General features: G+C 37.0%; 1 long non-coding RNA gene across 2 annotated transcripts; it reads right to left on the reverse strand.

The window, feature by feature from the left end:
* Positions 1-8,251: 8,251 nt before the first annotated feature.
* Positions 8,252-12,846, reverse strand: LOC122323785. 2 transcript variants are annotated; one of them, XR_006247056.1, is made up of 4 exons: positions 11,649-12,846; positions 9,973-10,105; positions 8,518-8,753; positions 8,252-8,408 (listed from the first exon to the last, which is right to left on the reverse strand). It is a non-coding gene; the product is annotated as an uncharacterized LOC122323785 (long non-coding RNA). The 2 variants fall into 2 exon arrangements; XR_006247057.1 differs by having other exon boundaries at positions 8,518-8,735; positions 11,649-12,677.
* Between the last annotated feature and the right edge of the window lie 652 nt (positions 12,847-13,498).

Here is a 13,498-nt window from a genome sequence, read left to right on the forward strand (position 1 = left end):
CGAGCCACAGAAGAGCAAGCAGGGCAGATGTGCCATTCTTTGAGGACACTGGCATGTCCCCTGTTCCCTGGGGCTTTCTGGGCACACGCCATTTTCCCAAAAGACCAGATTGTCACAGCTCGCTCCTGCCACCTCTGGGGCGCAATGCCATAAATCAGCCCCTCTCAACCCCAGGCACACACCCACACCTACCCACACTGCACCACAGCAAGATAAACGAGGCCCTGTCAGGGCACCAGAAAGGGGTCTAGATGTACTCACTATGAGCCATCACCTTGCCCTGCGACACTAATGTCAAAAGTTTCGCTGTATTTTGTGCCCTTCCTTTTCCCTTGTTCTCCGCCATAAAAACAGCAATTTACTTGATACTTAAACTGCACTAATTATCTCTAGAACTCCTTTAGATTATAAAATGTATAGTTCTATACATGCTATTGCATCCTGAAGCTCTTTCCTTCTCAAATATATATATATATATATATATATATATATATATATATATATATATATATATATATATATATATATATATGTATAGTGAAAAAAAGTACAATTGCAGATGAGTTGAATATGGAACTAGAAACAATTAGGACTTCAAATTGTGTAAATACATTATATATATCTGGCCATTACATAATTAACCTTAAAGTATTCAGAAACATTTATTTCTAATGTTATTAAAATGCTCACATTTTAGATCTATCAATGTCTGTGCAAATGTGAAAATACTCAATCACCATCAAAAGTTTGGGCTCAGGAAGTGTGTGTCTGTGTGAAAAAAGTCTCTTTTCAAGGCTGCATTCAAGAATAATTATATATACTATTCAAAATGAAAATATTGTGAAATATTACTCCAGTCATCAGTGTCACATGACAAGCATTGTAATTGTAATGATGAAACCATTGTAATATGTTAATTTGGTTAATAAGAAACATATTAGCATATTATTATCATCATGTTTAAATGTTCACAATTATTTTTTTAAACAGTGATATATTTTTATGTAAATTAAAGCATTAAAAGCTACTGTTACATGAGCCATTTCACCACTGAAAGAAGCATAATATTAGTGCATTTTGAATTGGCAATAATAAAAATTCTAAAATGTGAATGGCTATAATATCTACAGATATTCAAAATAAGCAAGATATAATAAATAATAATAAAGAACTCAGTGCAACTCCAGTGACTGTAGGAGCCCATTCTAAAAAAAATAATTACATTACTGTGTTTAAGGCTGCGTTGCCTTCCCAGTGTGTTTTTACACCGTTGTTTTTCATGGGTCCACTGCTCTGATCTTCAACTACTTGATGAAACATGCTTGTGAAGGTGTAAAAGCCCTCTAGTGGCTGCAAAGTGTATCTTGTGCAATCACAAGAAGAGGGGTAACAAAGCAAAAACGTGAACAACTTTTTTATACTCTTGCTTTGTTATTGACCTCATAGATAGACCATGAGACCATACAGTGGACATTACATTCATATATTTCCATTTAATGCTCCCCATCCACTCTGACTTCAGAACTAGAAGAGAGAACAGAATGTTCTGGAGACTCGGCCAAACTCTATGGGGTTGTAGAAGGTGGAGGTGGAGATGGGGGGCCATGTTGCAGCAGCGTATCACAGGGCTGTTAGTTTTAATTAGGCCCCAGGCTAGGGAACACAGAACGACTGCATCAAAGGTCAGATATACATCAATGGCTGCTGTGAAAATGTCGGCCTGCTCTGGTGGGCCTGGCCCGCAGGCCTAGGGGCCAGAGGGAAGTGAGAGTGAACTTCAAAACCAGGAACCTTTCCACTGCTTAATAAGGACAAGCTGATGCCTACTGGTTTATCACTCTAATGGGGAACACACAGCCTTGCACCAAATACAACAGGAAGACCAAAAATGTGAGAGAAATTATGAGGTAAAGGAGAAAAAGAAAGATGAAAAGCAAAAGATGGGACCAAGCTATCAGTTCAGAGATCAGTTGCTATACGTGTTGGATGTTTCTCTTGGGTTCTGTTTTTGTCTTCTACGAGCTCTTATTGTACTGACAAGTAGTTTACTTTGACAATAAATTTGCTCTCTCCTCAGCTTATATGATAATGTCTTCACTTTTCATTGCAGTGATTAACTAGTTTTATGTATTTTACCACTTCCACTTTATGTTTGTACCTGTTTTATGACTATTTCAACACTATTGATCAATACATAAAGCCGCACTGATCTGCTTTGTGGGCTTCTTTTCAAATTTGAAATATCGATACCATCGTATATTTCAAGTTTGTAAAGATAAAAATGCTTTTACACAGCAAAAACTGCATCGAGTCTGCATTTTACAGTGGCCCAGTAGTGCACAACACAATGAAATCTCCACAACACAACAAATCGCCACAGTGCATGGCATTCATTTTGCTGTGCAAATTTTTCTGTGTTGTGGCTGGTTTCTGTGTTGTTGTGCTAATTTAGTAGCGACTTCTTTCTGTTGCGTTGTGCTAATTTTGTTGTGCTGTGAATTGTTTCCGTATATTGCGACTTCTTTACGTTGTGTCGCGCTAAATTTGTTGTGTTGTGACTTGTGTTACGTACTTTGCGACTTCTTTACGTTGCGGTACGCTAATTTAGCTGTATTGTGACTTGTTTCCATATGTTGTGACGTCTTTATGCTGTGTTGTGCTAATTTAGTTGAGTTGTGACTTGTTTCTGTATTTTGCGACTTCTTTACATCATGCTGTACTAATTTTGTTGTATTGTGGCTTGTTTCCATATGTTGCGACCGTTGCTAACTACATTTCGTTGTTGTGCACTGCTAGTCCGCCTTTAGCATCTGACGTGGCATATATAAACAATTCAAGTAAGAAATGCAGCATCTCACAACTTCAGAAAGAACAGAAATTGAAAGAGATTTTCTTAATTAACCTATAACGTGTAGTGAGTTTTGGCTTCTAGGGTTGCTCGTCAGTCCCCCTTGATTGATCAGGCGGAAAAATAGATGCGCTCTGGTTGCCATGACAATGACAGTAGAAGGTGGCACTAATTTGCAAATGATTTTGACAGAATCAAAGTGGCATAATAGTCGACTCCGATGCCAGAGGCTGAGTGAATAAGCATTCCGTTCCTTTCCTGTAAATGATTGACTTACCGTACAGTAAGAACACAAGAAAAAGAGCACTTTAGAGTTATAAAAAGTGATTATGTGAGGCTTAAACTACTAGGACACCTTCACTCCTCTGCAATTCTTTTTTTAGCACTAAATGGCATGTCTTGTCTCTCAGAAATCACCACCTGGTTCCCACTCACTGTATGTCACTGTAACCGTTTATTCAGCTCACTTGTCTGACATTGCTGTTGTATTTTCCTTCAGGGTCATACTGATGGTAAACACCAGTTTGCTTGCTGGGGCAGCTCTCAAGTGTGAAGCTGGCAGTCTGGTGATGAGCTTCTTGGATAAGATGACAACACGTAACCTTGCTATAGGAAACAAAGTCCCACGCTGCCATTTCGACTTGTCCTCCCACCAGCCTCGCAGGCCTGAAAAGTTAATTGATTTGCGCTCCTCCTTTTTGCTCCACTGTGTGTGTGAGATGCTTCTATGGATAGAGCATGAAAACCGACGAGAGGGGAAAAGAAATAAGAGTGGAGGAGGGTAATTGAGAGAGAAAAAGATAGAGCCTAAGCAACAGTTCAGGGGGCAGAGGATAAACTGCCTCTGATAAAGGAAAAGACAAATAAAGACTCCTTGGCTCTAAATGAGATCAGATCCTAGAGCTATATAATGGACTAGTTGAGGTGAGCTGGTCAGTTTATTTCTCTTTCATTCTACAAACACATACAGAAAGTACAGCTTCTTTTTTTCTTTACATTTTTTTAAACTAAGATAGCTAATGCATTAATACAAAATATTAACATGTAATATTTTACTTGTTAGAACTTACAATCTATCAATCAATATTGAAACTTGTATTTGTATTGCATTAGTATTGAAAAAGTTAATCAAAATAAAATATATATATATTTTTTATCTATAGAGTAATAGAGGCAACAAATTCCATTAAAACTATTATTTAATATGCCTATTTAATGCATAAATATTAAAAAGGAAAAATAATATTAATAGCAATAATTATTAGTATTAGTATTAGTATTATTCAAAATTTATCAATCATGGAGCAACAGGGCTGTCACTTTAATGGAGCAATATGACTGTTATGCTAATGTTGTATTATATTAAAAAAAAAATTGCGTGTATGAAGGCACACTGCAGAGAGACAGAAGGTTTACATTATTTAAGAGGCTGGTCACAAACCATTTGGAAAGGAGAAAGAGACAGAAAGAGACGGAAAAAGACATGTTCTCAATGACCACAGTGGGATTTCTTTTTGAAGTTGACCTCTGAGCTGTTGACTGTTAAATGTGATACATGTCTGTGTGTGTTCAGTAATCAGAGGCCAGGGCTCTGTGCCTCATGTACGTGTCGTTCTCCATCAGCGCACTGTCCCAGGGACGTACCTCAGGCTTCAGGTCCCATGCTACTCTACTGTCACAATGATTTTTCCCCTCATCCAGCTTGGTGTACCTTGCACTGTAAAAAAACACCCGTTGTTTTTACAGGAAAACGCTGGCAGCTGTGGTTACCAGAGAATTCCTGTAAAAAATACAGCAGCACAGTAGATAACTTTACTGACACAATATGTAAATTGATTAACAGTGAATGAAATCACAGCTGAATCACATTAAAAACTTGTTAAGTCTACAAAAAAAACTTGTTTTTTATATACAACAATTATGCAAAATTGACTGTATTTTCCTGCATTTTTTACATGTAATAATTGCTTATTGTGCATCAATAAATGATACAATTAACAAGGAAAAATATCAAACAAAACTCATTTTAACCGTTAAAACAACAGTAAAACTTTGCATTTTAAATGGAGATGTTCTGTATATTATACATAAAATCTATTCATAATATGCTGTATTTTTATGTTTTAATGTGTTTGTTTAAAGTTATTGTGGTAAATCTCAAAAACACATCTTGAGAAAAGACAGAGCAAAATATAACTTGAGAAATTTATTTATTTAACAGCCATAAATCAATAGTTGTAAACAACTGGATGAATTTTTCTTCAAACAAGTTCAAAGTTTACGTGCCAGGCACACAACAACAACCCACACTCTCCTTGTCTGGAATGTTCCACAGTATGGCATAAAATTTATCTATCTCCATGGAGACAATCAGGTGATGCCAAAAGGCCAAGTTACAGGTCAGATCTACAGGCGAGCCCCCCTCACGTTTGGTAAGGTATTTTTGCAATAAAAAAAAGTGTTATAATTGAATAAATGCAAGATAGATAAAGTTTTATACCATATTGTAAAACATTCCCCAAAGAAAGAACATCTTCATGAAACAAGCAGGTGGTGGACTCACTACCAGAAAAAGTTAGGTGCACTTTTAAGACGTAAAAAAAAAAATTATATAGTGCTTTAATAAACATAATACACATTGTGAATTTAACAGTGAAAACTAACAGTACCTCTTCTCAAACAAACAGAGAAAAAGTTAATGTACCTTTAAGACTAAAAAAAAAAATTATAGTGCTTTAATAAACATAATACACATTGTGAATTTAACAGTGAAAACTAACAGTACCTCTTCTCAAACAAAGAGTCAGAGTCCACAGAAAGAGTCCATATTTTGGCTTAACGCCACTCGTGATCAGAGAGTTCCTGTATCAGAGTGAGGACTCGAGGGTTCACATTGAGACGACGCTTGAGTTTTTATTCTCTACTTTGGTTCCTTTTTTTCTGGGTTTATTGAGAAAAAACACCTGTAGAACAAAAGCATATTAAGCATTTTAATTGATCAGTTATAAAAAAAAAAAAAAAAAAAAAAAAACTACACTAATCGGTCAAAAGTTTGGAAAGTGTACTATTTTGATTGTTTTTGAAAGAAGTCTCTTCTGCTCAACAAGGCTGCATTTATTTGATCCAAAATACATCAAAAACAGTATTATTGCAAAATATTTTTACAATTTAAAATAACTTTCCATTTCAATATTTTAAAATGCAATTTGTTTCTGTGATTCAAAGCTGAATTTTCAGCATCATTACTCCAGTCTTTAGAGTCACATGATCCTTCAGAAATCATTCTAATATGCTGATTTGCTGCTCAAGAAACACTTATCAATGTTAAAAACAGTTGTGTAAAATTTTTCAGGATTATATAATGAATGAAGTTCAAAACAACAGCACTTATTTGAAATATAAAGCTTTTGCAACATACTTGATCAATTTAATGCATCCTTGCTGAATAAATGTATTAATTTAAGTTCTTTCCTAAAACAACAACAACAAATTACCGACCCAAAACTTTTGAATGGTATTACAATGTTACAAAAGCTTTCTATTTCAGATAAATACTTTTCTTTTGAACTTTATATTCAAAGAAAGAAAAAAAAAAAAAAAAAAAGTTTAACAGTTAGTAATGATCAAATGTTTCTTGAGCATCAAATCATCATATTAGAATGATTCCTGAAGGATCACGTGACTCTGAATTTTGAGCATTTTTGTGATGCTCAAAATTCAGCTTTCACACTTTAAAATATATTCAAATAGAAAAGTTATTTTACATTTTAATAATATTTCACAATAGAACAGCTTTTTTGTATTTTAAATAACATAAATACAGCCTTGGTGAGCAGAAGAGACTTCTTTCAAAAACAAAAAAAAAATAAAAATAGTACAGTTTCCAAACTTTTGACATGCATATATTTAAAAAAAAAAAAAAAAAAAAAAACAGTCTGAACCTTGCCAAGACTCAGAGTCGAACCAAGACCGAGACTCAGGCCACACCCAGAGGCAAGGCCGAGAGTCAGACCCAGACTAAGACCGGGCTCGAGTCCAGATCTTAGTCTGGGTCTGACTCTCGGTCTTGAGTCCCGGCCTTAGTTAAGGTCCGGATTAAGACCAGGACCTCTGAGCCGGACTCCAGGTCCCAGAGTCCCAGGTCTGAGAAATGAGTAAGCTATGTTTACTCACCTTTGAAGAAACTCCAGAGTTGAAGCCAGCTCAGATGGATAGTGAATATTAAAACAGTAGTAGCTCCCGAACATGAGGCACAGTGCAGAAATGAAGGAGGAGATGTTTGTGTTAATAAGGTTCCGATCCAGACTCAGCATGTACCTTGTGGAGGAATAGCAGGACTGTCCTATGAACAAATTATTTAACAGGTTATATTAATAAGTGCTGCACTCACATGACAAATTCTATAAACAATGCAATTAAAAAAAAAAAAAAAAAAAAAAAAAAAAAAAAAAAAAAAAAAAAAAGATATGAAACAGACTTACCACAGACAATAACAACGGGTGTCAGAGGCACTTGCTCCAGTTGGACCTCTTCTGCCAGACATGTATCTTCTACATGGAAGAACATGGACTCCTCCTTCTCATCAAAGTAGCTGAGCAGAAGCAGGGTCATCTCTATCACGTCATCTGAACAGCCACTCTGGAGTCCCCCGCATCCTCTGAAGCCTTGCATAATTCTGAAGGAATTTCTTGCTCTTGTTGACACAAACTGTGGTCAAGTAGTCGAGAAGCCTTTTTCCTTTCAAATCCAAATTTCGTGTGAATGTCTCTTTGAGGTCAATCCCAGTGAGTTCCATAAAGTGGACTGACATGCCAAGTTCATCAAACCAAAACGGCCACTCCTCTCTAAGGCATTTGATACTTTTTCCCTGGTTGACATGTTGACGCTGTGTGTAAAATGTGGACTTCATTAAACATTTTACCTCCTCTGGATTGGCATCAGAGTGTTGGAACATCACCTTGAGTTTTTCCATCTTTTGCTGCTGGCTCTCTTGAGTTTCTTCAAGGGGCAGAAATTTTACATTCCATTTAATGCACCCATAAGTGTCCTGCATTGCTGCTCTATCTTCTAATGGGATCTCGTCTGTTTGGTCCGAGTCATCGGTCTGATGTTTTCTTTTTCTTATTTTGGGTGTTGAAGTGCGCCTCACATTTTCAATTCTGTTTTGCAACTGTTTGACAAGGGAATGGTAGCCTGTTCCAACAACATCACCCTCTATTACATCTTGGAGAGAACTGGGATATTTTGCCACCATTTTTGTTGCAACGTCAGTTGAATGCTTTTTACCTACAAGAGGGCATTTTGCATCATCTCAGTCACAACAATCCGGACCATTTGCCTCCTTAGTTTTGGGGCCAGGCCTTTTCCCCTCTCTAAAGCCTGCATCACTTCCTCAGAAATTTACTCCATGGAATTTCAAAGTTGACGTCCCACTGTGTGTCAAGTCCTGGGCTGCTAGAGGAGCTTGACGATGAACTTTGGGGTGAAACAGAGAGCGTTGGCAGCAATTGGGTAGGTGAGGCTTCCACAGATGATAGTGAACTCTTCTCGGGAGTGTGGTCTTTAAATGGCAAAAATAAGATTGATTCACACTGTAAAATATTTCACAATGTCCATGTCTGCTTTTGATTTTGAATAGTTGTGTGGTGGTGTATAGTGTTTTTACTTACATTTCCGTTTCCAAGCAGAAAGAAGCTTTCTGGCTTCTACAGGTCTTAATGCTGTCATCAAATCAGCCTCCGTTACGAAGCGTAGATCATCATATGTCTCGACTCCAATGGACTGCAAGTGCTCTTCCAGGATGTTTTTGTTTACTGCTTGAAGTTGTGGTAGGACTTCCATGATGGCGACATCTAGGAAGGTTCGCTCTGAGTCAGTCATATTTGCACTAAAGAGAAAATGGCACCTTCAAACAAAACAGAAAATATATACAGTACATACACTTAACCGAGCAGGGACATGCATCAGGTAACACATATTAATGTCAAATTATTTACAGTAAGAAGTGAACTTTAATTGGACTTTATTTTTCCACAATACTGTGTTTTAGTGGAATGACTTGGTATCCATCAAGAATGTATGACACCAAAGGATAGAAATCGGGCAGGTCATTAATGTTGATACACTGTAACCCAAGACTTTCCTTTGTCACAGAATACAGATGGTATTCTGAGAGGAAGGTGCCTTTGTGGATATCCATCAAAACATACACAGATGCGTCATTATGAATCAAGATGAGTAGAAGTTCACCAAACTCCATATACTCATCATTTCTGTACACAAGAAACTGTCCTTTTTTATATGCAGTGCCCTTGTACTGAATGTCTGTGGTAACTGTGGTATTGCTTTCTGAAAAGGCTAACTCCCTGACTGCATGTTTAATAGTGTCACTGTAGAGGTGGGGGGATAAACGCACAGCTGTCCTTCACTTGCAGTAGTTTACTGCATTCTTGCCCAGCTAAAAGATATGCCTGATACATCTGATGACGCTCTGACAAAGTTTGACAAATGTTTTTGAAGTTTTTCAAGTGTCTGGCACATCTTTTAAAATAACTGTGCTTACTTTCAAACCTAAGCGTCCATAACCTAATCAATGGACCAAATTTCAAGATCAGTGCTGAATAATGGCGCAAATAGTGGTGCTTGGGTTTTAGTTGCACTTCAGGAAACAACATCTTTCTCAACTCCAAATATTCTTGGATCAAAATGTCAAGATATGCTATCTGGGACAAGGAAATGTTCTGAGCACAAATAAGATCCACAATGTCTTTTAGCTGGAGAGCTAACTGCCATACTTCATCCTCATGATTTTGCACTTTGTCACCAATCAAAACTGGTAGCAATCTCAAAAGGTTCCAGTTTTGAATGGCTTGCCCTGATAACTTGGCTCCATCCGGGTTGACGGCACATGGCTTTGTGAGTGCTTCAGATCCTTTGTACTTCAACTGTTTGATGCGCCTGTTTAAGAGCGAGTACGTGAACCATTTTTTCTTTTTTATAATGTTCTTCAGGTACAGCGTTAGATCATATGACAAGACTCCTTCAAAGAGGTCATGACCTAAACAGGGCGGGAGACCAGGCTGGGATATGTGAAAAGACTCAAGGGCATTAAAGATAGAGTTTACCTTTATCCCTCTGACGCCTTGGATGTTTTCAGCCTGGAGATCAGCAACAGCTGCGTCATACGTTTCTGGGGTGCGTAAAGGTCCACAGACATTCGGATCAGCCACAAACTCACTTCTTGTGATTTCACAGTACCTGCAAAAATATTGAGAGCGGCTGAAGTTCTCTGTAAACCCACCTATGCAATGAGAACCCAAGTTATCCCCAGCAATGCAGTAAAGACCCCCTTTTACTGTTTGTCCATCTACATTTATTCCATCTGTCTCCAAGGATTTCAGATCTTCCAACAACTCTGAGAAAACTTTGGCTACTCCAAAACGCCTAAGTTCATCCTCAACACACAACAAGACTAAAAACATATTATCAGTATTTGAACGCAAATGAATGGGTAAATTTGCTAATGAAATATAGACTGCAAGAACTTTGTGCATCTTTTTAGCAGAACCCAGGGGATTCACAATTTCAAATGAATCTTGGTACAAAATCAGTTTGAGGCTTTCAGGGTTTTCACTGAAGAACTGGTGACATTTGAAATTTTGTCCATCATATAAATCCGTAAAAACCTCTACATCAGGATCTCCAAACTGTTGTGACTGTGTATTCCTCCTAAATGTGACTGTAAAAAGCTCTTCAGAGTTTCTGCTACTGGTATGTAGTAAGCAAATTTTGGTGTCATGTTTTCATCCATTCCCAGTGCCACTTTTTGGGGTTCTGTGTAATTAAACATTTTTGTGAATGTCTGATTTCTAGAGTATGTAGTTCTTAATTGACCCTGATGACAGGCAGAGAACAAATCTGACTCTTTAATGCAGTCACAGATTTTAGAGACTGCTTCATCTGATAGGCTCATATCATTTTTTAAAAACTTACTCTAGTTATTGTATAGGCTTGACCTAACTCGTGCATATTCTGCATTTCCTCAACAATAGTCTGTATAGTTGAGGCAGGAATTAGCAGTTGTCCTTGCAGTTTAAGGTAAAAGAGACACAGGTTTCTGACATAAGACTGACTATCATTCTCTGGCATATCACTGGCTGCACTAGCTGTTGGCATGGCTTCATGTGTGTTTTCTGAATCATCTGTACTGGCAATGACATCTGGGGGCTGAGGGCGAGTTTCCTGTACATGTTATCGATACCATCTGGGGAGCATGCTTTATGCTTTCTACACATGTGGGAAGTAAATGACGACTTTTTGTAAACACGTGTTTACACCCACTTACTGGACATGAAACAGACCTGCCCTCTCCAATATGATCATTTAAGTGAGACACAAGCTCTTTCACCGTGTGAAAACGGCGGGCACATAATGAAACTGCGCATTTTAAATCCGCAACAACAGCTATAGGAGCAGCTTCCGGTGCATTGTGCACACGATAAAAATGGCCCTTGAAAGCGGAGTATGTGGTAAATGTTTGACTACAGTTGGCGCCAACACATTTAAAAAGACAACGGGGCTCATTCCTATGCACTTTGCAATGTAGTACATAGCCTCTTAATGTATCCAATTTCTTTTTACAAAAGACACAGGTGATCATTTTTAGGATTTCAAGTGTTTGCCTGTGCTTTTTAGCTGAACCAACTTATCATTGATCTAGCTAGCTAGTTTACACCAAGTGCTTTCAGCACACATTTTCGTGTGGTCTCCAAAAAAGTAGGCTAAACAATGTGAAGCTTACCGTGCAAACTTTTAATTTTCCAATTGAACAGCAGCAGACCCGCTTAAAAACTTCTTAAAATTGTAGAGACACTGTTCCGAAGACTTCTGCTGTGCCTGTTTTCTTTCTAACAAGCGCTGCTCTGACTCGCTCGTTATTGACGTCAGCCGCAGGTGAGCGTCTCCCGCGCCTCACGTCATTATCCAATCAGAGACGAGCTTATCTGCGAACTATGAAATTCAAAATTAGCAGACTCAGTGGCAGAGCACAATAAGAGAGGACAAGTACAAGTCTGTGGTTAGAGGAGGCACTGGTTGTTTAGCCTGTGATAATGATACAGTGCTGAAAACAATGCTGAAATAATTTATAAATATACATAGAAAACCAGTAGGCTAAGCATAACATAAACATTTAAAGAAACATAAAGCAGACAAGGATTATGGTTATGACTGAACAGAAGTGTTACTTTGCACAGGCCTCAATAATTTTAATTCCTTATACACATACTCTATAAACAGAGTAGGCTACAAATAAATCAAAGCGGTTACTGAAGGCACTGTTTAATTGTTTAGCCTGTGATAATGACACAATGCTCAAATTATTACTTTTGTTTTATCAATAGGCCTATGTAGAAAACCAGTAGGTTAAGAATTACATTACAATTTAAAGACTAAAATAAACATAAGGCATATAAGGATTAGGACTGAACCTTACCTATTACTTTGCATATCAATAAATTTAATTTCTTATACAAACTCTACAATATGCTACAAATAGCCTGAATTATAATAACAATGTTATTATAATTGTAGCCTATATTTTTATATATAAATACAGACAGGCAACCTCTCAGGTTGACAATAGATTTTTTTGTAAAAACATTTTTACTACCTCAATTTGCATCAATCATGTTACAAGTACAGCATAAACTTGTATAGTGACTTACTTTAGTTGTATTTTTAAGAACAACTGACTAAAACTTTAGTTTTGACAATATTTACATGTCAAATGAACAAAGTTGTTTTGTTATGAGTATTACAGTATTTCTCTGTTTTTTATACCAATCTTTGTAGTTTTAACAAATAAATTTGATTATAATCGCATATCGTTGTTGTAAATATAACAAAACATTCTGTTTAATAGTTTACAAAAGTTCACTGTGATTTAAACAAAAAATATATGTTTTTGGATTTACAATACTTTTCTGTAGGAATTTTACATTGTTTTCCTGTAAATCTCACAGTCATTTTTACAGTGTGGCCTTCATCACCTGCACACATGGAACGCATCGGCGAGCATCACCAGGAGGAGCGATGTGACAGCCGCAGCGCTTCCTACTGTAACACTGTGCCACCGATGTTGTGTTGTACAACAAGTCTTGTGAAATGTCTGCTGGTTAAATTTAAGAACTTGTGTCTTACCATTCTGTATATTTCGACATGTCCCGAGGCACAGCTGATGATATATTCTGATAATGCCGAGCACATGAAATAAACATCTCCGTATCTACAGCTGAAATCTGGCTCTCCCAAGGTGGTGTTGACAGTTAAGTTAAAAACTGTGAGTATATCTGCTAACTGTTTTGTAAAAGTTTGAACATTTTAGGGTGTAGAGATAAGCTAATCACTGAGAAGGACACTAACAGTAAAGATTTTTTTCTTTTATATTTATATATATATATATATATATATATATATATATATATATATATATATATATATATATATATACAGCCAACAATATCAGGGCCGACTGAAACAATTATTTGAAATTATTTAATTGAATTATCTATCCTGATATGAACAGAATATAGGTCAAATATAGCTCTCGGGGGGTTGGTCATGTACATGACAGTATTGATGTGTTTGATC

The sequence above is a fragment of the Puntigrus tetrazona genome, chromosome 19 (genome assembly GCF_018831695.1).
Source record: "Puntigrus tetrazona isolate hp1 chromosome 19, ASM1883169v1, whole genome shotgun sequence".
NCBI lineage: Eukaryota > Metazoa > Chordata > Actinopteri > Cypriniformes > Cyprinidae > Puntigrus > Puntigrus tetrazona.